The following is a 14,354-nucleotide window of genomic DNA, read 5'->3' as shown; positions in this document are numbered from 1 at the left end:
CTTGTATCATGGTTTTTTTGAAAGAAAAAGGGCTATGGCTCAAAAGGGTTGACTAGGGATATTATCATTGGTAGGCTAATGGAAGTTTTCAAGATATCATTCGGATCAAGGAGAGCCTATAATCACATCTCAAGTCAAACTACACTTAGAATTTTGCCTAGACAAACATCCAGGGCAAGTTCTAGACTAATGGCTCGAGACTTGGATTTGCAATTCAAATTCTCACCACACAAGCTATAGGATTGCTAAAGAGACAGAGTCGGGGGCCCACAATAACCTTAGCTAAGATTTGAACAACACAATGGTCCCGAAAAATCACTTGATGATTATCGGCCAACACAAGAGTCTCAAGTTCACAACTTTTACCATCATATGCACAACAATTTGTTTGTGACCATAGGATCAAATGTAAATGTGTTAGGCCCAAGTAAAGCTTTGCTTGAGTCACCCTTACTCACTAGCTACTATTTACACAAAAAGTAAAAGCAAACAGACTCAAACCCTTAAGAAGGTTGTCATGCCATCCATCATTGGGAAGAGCCACCCGGTTCACACAAATTCCACCTTTGGAAAGAACCGTGACATTAAGAAAACTAAAGGCTTATTGCTCGCATAAACGCAAAATAAGAAGTCTATCAAAATGAAATAAGAAACTATGAAAGAAAAATGTGGAAAGTAGAATGAATATGTACAAGAGGGGATTTAGACGAATATACATAAGGGGGGATGAATATATACATCAGAAAGTAACTTTATATACAGACCAAAATTGTAAAGTACGAAAAATGAACTAAAATGGTAAAATTATGTACATACCAAAAGTGAAAAGAATGCATAATAAAAGAAAAAAAGTAGTGTCATCAAAATAGGGCTACCCCCTCAAATGAGAGCTAGCATTGTCTTCAGTGGTAACTAACCAAAATAAGATCAATAAAAGATAGAGAGTAAAGAGAAACTCCCTATTGGCCCTCTATCTGCATGGGATCATGAGCCTGGGTCCCTGGGTCCTCGGACTGCTCAGAAACCTATGACTGGATGGGACCTGGGCCTGTACTGGGTCCTGAGGCTAGATAAAGGAACCTCCCTATGGGTCCTCCAGCTCTATCATTGCATCATCAACTCGGGGGATCACCTTCTTCCTCATTGCTAGCCTCTCTGTCTCCTGCTCCGGCTCAGGCTGAGCTGCTGGATGTCATGCAATAACATCTCCAAGGACAGGTGATTAACAGCTTTTAATTTCTCCACTTCGCCCCTCAACTCCTTCACAGACTCCTTTGATGCTCGAGTCTTTCTTAGCTTCTTTGTCTCCTTTGCAAGCTCATTCAATGCCTTTCCATGAGAATCTACAACATCCAATATCAATTTCTGGTTCTCCAGAAGTTCCTTGAGAGTCTCCTCTACTGAGGCTAGGACCTATGGCTATGGAGGTACGGATTGGGCCTCTATCGAGCTCGAAAGTATAGACAACTTAGAAGTGGCTGCTTGCATCCAGTTATTGATACTGGAAAGGGTCTGGCTTAAATAGCGGGTAGTCAATGGGTAGGCTGAAGAGGAGGGGATATCTGGGGCAGTGGCAGTAGAGGGTCCTGGGGCTATATCTGGGGTAGCTGAAGGAGGCTGAGTCGGAGCTACTACTACTACTGACTCTTCAGACTGGCCAATAGAAGTAGTGCATTTGCCTTTAGGAGCTTTGTCTTTGGGGTTGTCATCACCCTGTAGGCTGTACCAAGAAAAAGATGCCTTTGCTTTCACCTTCACATCGAATCTCCTTTTGTCTACATCCTGGTCCTCAAAGTACATAGTAAGGAAATTTGGGAAGGGGTAGGATCTATCACCTTCATTCACCACTCGTGTAATCACCCTAGACATAATATTCTCGATGTTGATCGGGTACCCCGCAATGATAGACGCCACCAATATAGCCCGGGAGATAGGAAAAGAGTTCTCATGAGTGGTGGGGTCTAGCCTACTGCACACAAATGTCTCCCACCCTTTGGCCTCGAAGTTCAGGGTTCTCCTCAAGATTTTGACTCCCGCTGTCAACCATTCTAGGGTGGTACCTAGGATTTCCAAGTACTCTGCTAACCACGGACGGGCATCCTCCCCCCAATGCTAACTTTTCTAAGTATAGAGTTTCATCTTCCTCCGGAATGCCCAGGTAGTCATTGATTGTTTTTCCATCAAACTTTACTTTCAAATTTCATACCTTGGTCACAGTAGTACCCTTTTTGATGTGGGTAACATTAGTGTAAAACTCCTTTACCAAGTGCTCATTTGCATCTCAATGTTGCCTATGAAATAATCCTAGCCCGACGTCTCTCTGAATTGCCTCTGCACATTTGGGTTGTGAGGTAGAAGATCCTTGTCAATGAATCTCCTTTCAAGTATCAACTTCCTCTCGGTCCATCATTCTCTAAACTTGTGGTATGCCAATTCACTAACAAACCTATCTTTCCAAGCTTCCAGTTTTCTGGTTCTAGCCACCTCTCCTACTTAGGGTTCACCCCCTTCTTCTTCTTCTTCTTCTTCTTCTTCTTCTTCTTCTTCTTCTTCTTCTTCTTCTTCTTCTTCTTCTTCTTCTTCTTCTTCTTCTTCTTCTTCTTCTTCTTCTTCTTCTTCTTCTTCTTCTTCTTCTTCTTCTTCTTCTTCTTCTTCTTCTTCTTCTTCTTCTTCTTCTTCTTCTTCTTCTTCTTCTTCTTCTTCTTCTTCTATGGGATCCTCATCGGGTGTTGAAGCTGTAGGTGAGGTAGAAGAAACATCATCACCGCTCTCAGCTGCACCCTCAGACGATTCAAAAGAAATTGCCACTGAAGCTTGAGCAGTGGGAGAGCCCGGAGGTGTATCTCTCAATCTTTGCTTTTCCGGCTAGTCAGGAACATACTCCGGCACTAACTCAGAGTCGGATGCCTCCCGGGAGGGCACATACTCACTTCCCGAATGGGAAGCAACTCTATCCACAACCCTTATTGACTTTCTGGTATCTTTGATTGCCTGCCGGACTTGTGGGGTCAATCTGATCATGCCTCATCCCTTACCCCGGGAGGACTCTCCTTTGCCTTTCTGTTTATCACCACCGCCTTGTGATTTAACCATTTTCTATAAGTGGAATTCAGTTGAAGCTTGTTAGTATCACAATATCAGAAGAATCAGTGAATGAGATAGTTGCAAAAAATAGAAGACAATAGTTGCAGACAGTAGACTGCGGTCCACACAAAATGCAATGCGGCCGCAAAGGGACCACCGCGGACTGCACAAAATAGCACTGCGATCCGCATTGAGGTGGGGGTCAGACTACCCACTTTCTGATAAAGGCCACTGTGGACTGCACAAAATGGTACCACGGTCCGCATTAAGGCACTGCGAACCGCACAAAATTCATCGCGGCCGCGGTCCTCAATTTGTGACTTTCTGAAGTTTCACCACCGCAGTCCGCACAAAATGACATTGTGGACCGCGGAGAAGCACCGCGGACCACAATAAATCCACCGCGGACCGCGGTAAGCCACAAGCAGTAATACCAACCTAGGGTTTTAGATTTTCCTCGTTTTAAGCCTAAATGCACATATTGTAAACCCACTAGGTAGTTAATCATTGTATTTAACTAATTAATCCTAATCTAAACACATTATGCAGCCCTAAGCTAAAAGTTGAAAGAAAGAAAAAAAGGGAAGAAGAAGATGTATAACTAATCAATTAAAAGAAAATAAACACAATTAAAGACTAAGGGAAGATTAAAAGTACCAGTAACGGGATGTAACATAGATAAATGAGAGTGAGTGATTGAATTCGTGCAGTTAGGGCATGGATGAACAATATTTTTCTATTTAGTGAGCAGAAGAGCGAAAAGTTTTAAATGAAGGCCTCAGGTCCTATTTATAGAAAAAGGACCTGGGGCCCACTTCACCTACCCACCGCGGACCATACAAAATGACACCGTGGTCCACGGTAGTCACAAGTCTGGAACACTGGGGAGACGTCCACTACGGACCGCCAGAAATGCTCTGTGGCCGCAGTGGTCCACCGTGGACCGCACAAATTGCATTGCGGCTGCGGTGGCAAACTTCAGAGAACCCCATTTTTGACAACTCAACTCTACGGACCACATTGAAATGTTGCCCTCGCACTAAGGCCTTTGCGGCCACAAGAAATGCAATGCGGCCGCAATGCAAACTTCAGAGAGTGCACATTTTTTCCTGCACTGCATCAAAATAATCCTACACACATCTCACAACCAGTTAGTCCAAAAGAAAATCCTATATTACAAAGAAAATCAAAGAAAAACAAAAAGAATCACATGTGTTGCCTTCCAAGAAGCGCCTGATTTAACGTCACGTCATGACACAGATTACCATCAAATCACTTTAGATGGAGCAGTGCCACTACGTGGCTGTCATCAATTTTGCCTAGGTAGTGCTTGACCCTGTGCCCATTAACTCTGAAAACCTCCCCATTTTTGTTCTTCAAGTCAAGTGCACCAAATGGAGTCACAAACACCCCTTCAAAAGGTCCACTCCATTTCGACTTAAGCTTTCCCGGAAACAGACGTAACCGAGAATTGAACAAGAGAACCAAATCACCCTCTTTGAACTCCTTGCCACGAGAATACTTATCATGAAGGTACTTCATCTTGTACTTATACAAGGACAAACTAGAGTAGGCATGTAATCGGAATTCATCAAGTTCATTAAGCTACTCCACACGAAGATTTGCTGCCACATCCCATTCAAGATTCAGCTTCCTCAAAGCCCACATGGCCTTGTGCTCTAACTCAACCGGTAGATGGCAAGCTTTCCCAAATACCAACTGATATGGAGACATACCAATCAGAGTCTTGTAAGCAGTCCTATAAGCCCATAGAGCATCATCCAACTTCTTTGACCAATCGGTCCTATTTGCATTGACCGTTTTTGATAATATACTCTTGATTTCCCTGTTTGAGACTTCAACTTGGCCACTCGCCTAAGGATGATAAAGAGTAGAAACTTTGTGATTGACACCATACTTTGCAAGCAAAGTGTTAAAAGCTTGATTACAAAAATAAGACCCCCCATCACTTATGATTGCACGAGGAGTGCCAAACCTAGTAAAAATGCTCTTCTTGAGAAATGAAACAACACTCTGAGCCTCATTGTTGGGTAAAGCCACAGTTTTAACCCACTTTGAAACATAGTCAATCGCTACAATAATGTATGTGTTCCCACACGAGCTAACAAACGGGCCCATAAAATCAATGCCCCTTATATCAAAAATATCAACTTCAAGAATGGTATTGAGAGACATCTCATCTTTCTTCGAAATTCCACCCGCTCTTTGATATTCGTTGCACCTCTTCACAAGTTCACTTGTATCTTTGCATAAAGTTTGCCATAAAAACCCACAACTAAGAAATTTTGAAGCCGTCCTCGCCCCGCCATGATAGCCACCATATGGAGAGGAATGACAAGCCTCTAAGATACTCAATTGCTCCTCATCCGGGACACACCTTCGGATCACACCATCCGTGTAGATCTTGAACAAGTACGGCTCATCCTAATAGAAGTCCAAACTATCCCGTTTGAGCTTCTTCCTTTAGTTAGAAGAGAGCTCACACGGGATTATACCAGTCACAAGGAAATTAGCTACGTCTGCAAACCATGGCATACCATTCACCGACACCAAAAGGAGTTTCTCATCGGAAAATGAATCATTGATCTCTAGGCCATCACGAGGCCTGCCCTCCTTCTCCAAGTGGGACAAGTGGTCCGCCACTTGGTTTTCACTCTCCAAATCAAACTCTTGAAGTAACAAAACCCATCGCATCAATCTAGCTTTGGAATCCTTCTTCGTCATCAAGTACCAGAGTGCGGCATGATCGGTATGAACTATGACCTTGGCACCCATGAGATACGGCCGAAATTTCTCCATTGCGAACACAATAGCCAAAAGCTCTTTCTCAGTCACCGTGTAGTTCACTTGAGCATCATTCATTGTCTTGCTCGCATAATACACCGGACGAAATATTTTGTTCACTCTTTGACCCAAGACTGTCGCGACCGCAATATCACTCGCATCACACATAAGCTCGAAAGGCAAGCTCTAATTGGGTGCGGTAATAATAGGAGTGGTAGTCAACTTGTGCTTGAGAAGTTAAAAGGCTTGCATACATCTTTCATCGAACTAGAACTTGGCATCTTTTTCCAATAACTTGCATAACGGATTCACTACCTTCGAAATGTCTTTGATAAATCTCCGGTAGAACCCCACATGCCCAAGAAAACTTCTAACTCCCTTGACAGAAGTAGGGGGAGGGAGCCTTGAAATCACATCAATTTTTTCTTTTTCCACCTCTATACCATGCTTTGAAATTTTATGCCCAAGAACTATGCCCTCCTCAATCATGAAGTGGTATTTCTCCCAATTAAGAACAAGATTGGTTTCTTCACAACGGGCCAACACTCTATCAAGATTTTTCAAACATTTATCAAACGAGTAACCCATAACACTAAAGTAGTCCATGAACATCTCCAAAATATCTTCCACCATAACAGTGAAAATGGCCATCATACAACGCTGAAATGTGGCCGGTGCATTACACAACCCAAAAGGCATCCTAGAAAAGGCAAAGGTGGCATATGGACAAGTGAAGGTGTTCTTCTCCTGATCTTCTGGAGCAATCAAAATTTGGTTGTACCCAGAATACCCATCCAAGAAACAGTAGAAGGTACGCCCAGCAAGTCGATCTAACATCTGATCAAGAAAAGGCAATGGAAAGTGATCCTTGTGGGTCACTTTATTCAACTTGCGGTAATCCATGCACACCCTCCAAACGGTGATAGTCCTTGTTGGAATCAACTCATTCTGCGAATTTGTAACCACGGTCATACCACCCTTCTTCGGCACACATTGCACCAGCGAAGTCCAAGAGCTATCAGAGATGGGGTACACAACCCCGACATCCAACCACTTGATCACCTCCTTTTTCACAACTTCTTGCATTGCCTCGTTTAACCTCCTTTGATGTTCCAATGAGGGCTTTGCATCATCTTCCAGAATAATCTTGTGCATATAGAATGCAGGGCTTATCCCCCGAATATTAGCTAAGGTCCATCCAATTGCCTTCTTCCGCTTTTGGAGCACCGCCAGTATGGTATCAACTTGCATGTTAGTAAGACAAGAGGAAAGAATAACTGGCAAAGTTGAACTAGGGCCTAAGAACTCATACCTGAGGTGTGGAGGCAATGGCTTCAACTCCATCACCGGAGGTTCCTCGATTGAAGGTTTTATTGGTGGAGTCTTCCTATTCTCAAGATCAAAAGAGAGTTTCCTAGGCTCATAAGAGTAAGAGCCCATTCCATGCAAAACATTCACACACTCCACTTGGCCTTCATCCTCATTTACATCAAGATTCAACAATACTGCTTCTAGAGGGTCCTCTACATTGATCATTGTGCTAGTATCATCAACTATCACTGCCGTGACAAGGTCCACAAAAGAGCACAAACTGTTGGGCTGCTTTATTGACTTGCACACATGAAAGACCACTTTCTCATCACCCACCCGGAAGGTGAGTTCCCCTGCTTCCACATCAACTAAGGCCTTTCTAGTAGCAAGGAAAGGTCTTCCCAATATGATTGGAACCTCATAATCTACCTCACAATCCAATATCACTAAATCAGCTGGCAAGATAAATTTGTCCACCCGGACAAGAACATCATCAATAATACCCAATGGTCGCTTCATAGTTCTATCCGCCATTTGCAATCTCATGGAAGTCGGCCTCGGTTGCCCAATACCCAAAGTCTTGAAAACTGAGTAGGGCATCAAGTTGATACTTGCCCCCAAATCACAAAGAGATTTTGCAAAGTCCGCACTCCCAATGGTGCAAGGAATGGTGAAAGCATTGGGATCTTCTAGCTTCGGGGCCATTGAGTGCACTATTGCACTAACTTGGTGGGTTATCTTGATAGTTTTACAATCCATGGATCTTTTCTTTGTCACCAAGTCCTTCATGAATTTAGCATAACCCGACATTTGCTCTAGAGCCTCCACCAAAGGCACATTAATAGATAAGCTCTTTATCATGTCAATAAACTTCTTAAACTGATTCTTATTTTTCTGCTTCGCGAGCCTTTGAAAATAGGTGGAGGTGTCCTTGGCATATGAGCCTTGGCTTTAAGCGCAACCGTTTTTGGCATGTCTATTACGTGTTCTTTAGACGGGTTCACGTCATTCTAAGTTTCCACCTCCACATCTTGAATATCAATCCTCTCTTCCTCATTCACGTTCTCATCAATCACATTCTCAACCACCAAAGGAAGCTCATCTTTTTTCAATTCAACTTCATCACTCAAAATTTCTTTTTGCTTGGAGGCATGCACATCACCACCTCGTCCACTTCTTGTAGTTACCGCCCTAACATGCTCGGAATTGTTCCCACCCTTCGGGTTAACTGCCGTATCACTTGGTAGAGCCCCCTTAGGGCGAGTATTCAAGTATTGTGAGATTTGTCCTAATTGAACCTCCAAGCTTCTGATTGAAGTATTGTGGGAAGCCAACTGAGCATCAGAGTCTGCATTCTTTTTCATCATCTATTCAAACATCATTTCAGTTCTCTCCATTTCATTATTGGAAGAACTAGGACCTTGGGATGGAAATGGGGGTGGATTGTTCGGTTGTTGATACATTGGGGGCCTTTGAAAGCCTTGCCCCCGATTTCCTTGGTTACCATTGTTCCAACCACCCTAATTGTTGTTTCCACCCCAGTTGTTGTTGTTGCCATTCCAGTTACCCTGATTGTTTTGATTATTGTTCTGATTGCCCCAATTAGAATTTTAGTTGTTGTTCCCCCAATTACTATTCCCTTGTTGTTGTTGATTGCCCCAATTGCCTTGGGTCTCCATTATTGTTGGTTGGAAGAGTTGCCCCTTTGGCCATGATAATTGTTCACATATTGCACTTCTTCATTCTGCCCATCATAACCATCATCTTGGAATCCTCCACAATCATTGTCATATTGATCCGAACTCCCCATGTTCTGTTGACCTCTTTGTCTTTTTTTGTTCACTAGCATGTTGACACCCTCCATAGCATTTACTTGGTGTGGATTTTGAACCTGCTATAACTGTGCCTTTGCTAGCTAGTTCATTGTTGTTGTCAGCTCTGATATTGCCTGCCCATGATCATATAGCTCTTTGTGCAAGTGAGTGACCGTGGGGTCACCCTGTGGCACATTGGCTCTACTTTGACAAGCGGAGGATGTGCCAGCCATCTCATCAAGAATGTCACAAGCCTCATCATAAGACAGCTTCATGAAATTACCCCTAGCAAGTTGGTTCACTATGTACTGATTTATTGTGTTAATGCCCCGGTAGAATGTCTGTTATATCATTGCCTCAGTCATATCATTGTTGGGACATTCCTTTACCATGGTTCTGTATCTCTCCCATATCTCATGTAATGGTTCGGTGGGCTCCTGCTTGAAAGCTAAGATCTCATCCCTCAATGCTGCCATGTGCCACAGTGAGAAAAACTTTGCAATGAATTTATCCACCAACTCATCCCAAGTAGTGATGGAATGGTTAGGAAGTCGTTCAAGCCAATCCAATGCCTTCCCTCTAAGTGAGAAAGGGAATAATCTCAACCGAAGTGAATCCTCTGACACATTAGTTTTCTTCATCCCCCAACAGGTATCCACGAAACCCTTGAGATATTTGTAAGCATTCTAATGGGGAGCACCCGTGAAATACCCTCGTTGCTCTAACAATGTCAGCATCACATTGGTAATTTGAAAATTGCCCGCCCGGATCTGGGGTGGGACAATTGCACTAGCATATCCTTGGTTAGGAAACACTCGAGGAGCCACTCTTGAAGGTGATGGGGGAGGGTCTAGAACATTATTATTGGCCTGACGGCCTCTCCTTTGTCCTTCCCTTATGGGTTGTTGAAGCTAGCCCCTTTATAGAGAAACTTTAGTATCTATGGTTTAGTTTACTTTCTTGGAGTCTCTTGCTCTGTTCCTTATACTGTGGTATTAGAGTCAGCCCATCCTTTCAGAGGGAAGAACAATTTACTAAATATGTCTGAGTCATTTCCATCATCCTCGTTCCTTGCAAAAATGAATATGTCTCCTACTCTATATAAAACCCTGTCCAAAAAATATGATTACCTCTATAAAGTAGATATCCAACCCGATAAATAGAAAATATCCTCCACTGAACTACCTCTCATAAACCCTTACTCAGCCTTTGCCAAAACGTCATTTGCATCCTGGACCCAAATCCGTTCCTTAGTCCATCACAGACCAAAAGGAGTCAAAGAATATGTTGGTGCCTCAAAACTTTACCAACACCCTATTCTTGCCACTCGAGAGGAACAATTTATTACCCTTCAAATCCTAGATGATTTTCTTAGACAATGGAGAAACCATGGTTTTACCCATATCCATTTTGGTGCTATCCGAATCGCTTTAACATATCACGGAAGAAAAGGTCAACCTATTGCAACTCGACTTTCTCTTCTAGATACAAGATACTTGGAGTAACAACATGCAAATTTGGGTACTGTAGAAGTTACCCTGAATGTTGGGACTGTCTTCATAACTATCTTTCGAAATTTCAACATGTCCCTTTATGATCCATACTTAACCGAAGCACTAAAAATTTAAGTCCAAATCCAAGGAGCCCCTTAAGCCAAAGATTCCATCCAAGTCAGTCTTCATCCCCAAATGGCGTGGCGAGTCCAAAATCATGTCATGGATCTTTGCCTTCCCGGAGAGAAAAATGCTTTACTCTTAAATATTGATGCTACCAAAGGAAATACTATGTGCACCCAAATACCCAAACAAATTTCCAGAGATGAACTTGTCAAAATTCTTCTTGATTCCTAGATCACAAATTATGAAAAGTTAAGAGAACCGGAGGAATCTCTGCAATCTGGTGAACCAACTTTTACCAAAAGAAATGACAAAACCGTTTGCATAAGCTTTGACCATTCCCATCTCAAAAAACCCAATAAAACCATCTTCTCTTGCCAAATGATTCAACCCAAAGATACAACAGATACATACTACGAACCTGACTGAGAGTTCTTCTGGAATATACAAAGCATCATGGAAGAACATGACTGGTGTCAACATTTTGACAAAGAAGGGAAAAGAGTTTGGTGGCTCAAATGCCCCTTTACGGGACACTGCCCTTGGGATCTTGGTTGCGACTGCCAAGACTGTCTAGAAGACCCAATTAAAGAATATGATGAACACCATCTGCATCACTGGGAAAGATTTTGCCTCAACAAGACCAAACAAAAATCCAAGAAAAAAGAGGAAAGCCACTGAAAAATATTTTCGAGCCAAATATGAAAGTAAAGACCCCTTCAATTGGCTCATTAAGCCGTCCAGGTAAATATGAATTTCTTGTCAATTACAAACCCTAGAAATGGCCAAAATTATCAGAAAAATTCACTCCAAGCTGGGAGGATAGTGAAACCATACCCAAACCCAAATCACCATCAGCTCATACCCCAGAATCCAAAAAGCCACCTAAACCTAAAACTTCACCAACTCAAAAAGCCACAAATCCTACACAACTACATATATTCATGCTAAGTCCTTCAAGCTCCAGTCATACCCAAGATTTTCCTTCATTTCAACCTTCTGAAAAGGAGGGTATAAGCCATGCTCCAAATATTCCCAGAAAAACATAGTGCTACCTACTAGAGAAAACCCCCCAACAAGTGACATCGAAGCAACAATGAACTGGCAATAAAAAAACTCCATCTGCCAAAACAAAGTACTGAACAACATTGGTAATACCATAAAGAACGTGGCCCATACACAAAATAAAATGATGAGCAAAGTGGAAATAATTGAGAAAAAGATGGAGCAGACATTGTCTCACCATGTAAGACTAATCAAAGCATTGGAACTAAGATTGGCTACTTTACAATATGAGATTTGTCCGTCAGGAACTTCACTTTTCCAGTTCTTCCAACAACAACAAAAGGAGACGATTTCCATCAAAGAACAGATTCAACTTTTGAGAAATGACCACTTTGAGACACAAAAGGCCCCAGTTTTCCCCTCAAAACCTACCTTCTTCCCTATGTCTCCACAAGCATATTCCCCACATAAATTAGACTACACCTTTTCTACTTTTCCATCTACCTCACAAAATCCAATCTCTTTCACCCAACCCTTAAAAGAAGAACATGATTTTGATATTGCAAAAATGGTTTGAGAAAGGAAAGATGCTCTTGCGGCGCAAAAACAAACCATGAAAAGGAGAGATCATGGTGAAAGTTCAAAAGGGTCCAACCCCAAAAATCTGATGATTTCTGACCAGAAGGCTCCAGACCTCTATGTCTCCCAGCCAAGAAACATATTAGAAGAAGATACTCCATGGCCGGAATCTCTAAATTCATCAGACGATGAAGCAATGGAAGATAGCTCTCAATCAAGCAATGAATCCACAACAAACTCTTCCGAAGATGACAATCCCCCAATATTTGTAAACCAGACCCAGAAGTATCTGAAGTAGATGAGGAACAAGAAGGCATTACAGATGAACCAATCCTAGAAAGAAGATATGAACCCATGGCATCAAAACCAGTGGGAACTAGCTTCCACACTTTCACCTTAGATGACGTCAAGGTTTTAAAATGGCCTCAAAGGATCCAAGACTTCTATACTTGGATGGTGACCAAAAATTTGGTAGAACGAGAAAAGTATATCATCCTGTCAGAACTAACTTCACGGTTCTCAGGAATCCTCAGAGATTGGTGGAATTCACTTGGAATTCAGGACAAAAATACTTTTCTTACTTCCCAAGATTTTGCCTTCAACATCAGAGTCCTACATGAAGTTTTCTGCGGAGATACTGGCGAAAGACAAGAGAAAATGCAAAGACAACTCTTCGAGATGAAGTGTGTGTCATTCGACAAAAATGACATTGACAGGTATTTTCAAAAAATGGCGAAGATATATTTTGAAATCGGCGGAGACATAAACCTGAAGCAAGCCTTTTTCTCTTCCCTTCCAAAGCTATTTGTAAGCCGAACCATGAGCATCATTGAAGAAAAGTTTCAGTCTATAACAATCCCACAAATTGGTTATATCAGGCAAGCTATTTTTGTCGCATTGGATGACATTTATACGAAGCGCTCTACCCTAAAACAAATTATCCAACACAATCCAGCTCTTGACAAAGCATGCTGCAAATCTGATCTAATCACCAGATCAGGATGTTCCTACCACACATCTAGGCGACGGAGAAAATTCAGGAGATTCAGATGGACAAAAATTCTAGACGGGAAATCAAGGTCTAAGAGACGCATTAAATATTTCAGACGTAGAAGGCCAGGAAATTTTCACAAGAAAAAATAGATGTTTTATTTTCCATAAGATTGGACATTTCGCTAAAAATTGTCCCAAATCAAGAAGATCTATCAAACTCCTTGAAGAGATTGAAGATTACACTGACATACATCTCATAAAAGAGGAGGACCTTGAATCCATATTCTCTTTGGATGATGAACCTAGTGAAGAAACTTTGTTCTCTCTTAATATATATGAAGATCAAGGCAATAATCACTACCAAATTTTAGAACCAGTGATCAAAGCCCGAGATGAGATCAATGCTATCATAGTCGTTCCTCAAGTGGAACTCAAGGTCTATTCATCCAAATGGGGTAAACCAACTCGAGTTATTACTTTCATCGACACCGGAGCTGCTTCCTCACTCATAAATCCTGCCGTTCTCTCTGAAGATCAATGGGTGCCACACTTTAAGGATTTTAACACTGCATCAAATGGAATCCTGACTACCACCATCATTACAAAGCATCCGGTCACAATTGAGTTCTTTCTAGGATTGAAGTACAAAACCAAGCTGATAGGGTCTGATATACTAGGAAAAGATCTTATTGTTGGATTCGACATTTACAGACAACTTAGAGATCAACTCCAGATGAAGGCTAACGGGATAGCTTTTAAAAAGCAGTTCAAACCTTATTCTGAGATTCCAAGGCTATTCCAAATCACCAATGACGAACAAATCAAAGAGATTGAGCAAAATCTCATTGAACATTCATGTGATGAATCCTACAAGGATTTCATGAAGAAAGGGAAAAGCCTGTTATGGAAAAACAAAGAGTTTTTTATCAAGCTCCCTTTCAAGAAGAATGAAAACATCAATCCAACAAAAGTCAGTCATTCAGGCATGAATCCAGATCATCTTCAGCTTGCAAAGAAAGAATGTGAAGAACTCTTGAAATTTGATCTAATAGAGCCATCAAAATCACAATGGGCATGCAAAGCATTTTATGTCAACAAAAGAGCTGAGCAGACGAGAGAAAAACTCAGGTTAGTCATTAACTACCAA

The sequence above is a fragment of the Nicotiana tabacum genome, chromosome 22 (assembly GCF_000715075.1).
Source record: "Nicotiana tabacum cultivar K326 chromosome 22, ASM71507v2, whole genome shotgun sequence".
In the NCBI taxonomy this organism is placed as follows: Eukaryota; Viridiplantae; Streptophyta; class Magnoliopsida; order Solanales; family Solanaceae; genus Nicotiana; species Nicotiana tabacum.
Note: the sequence above shows the minus strand (reverse complement) of the source record.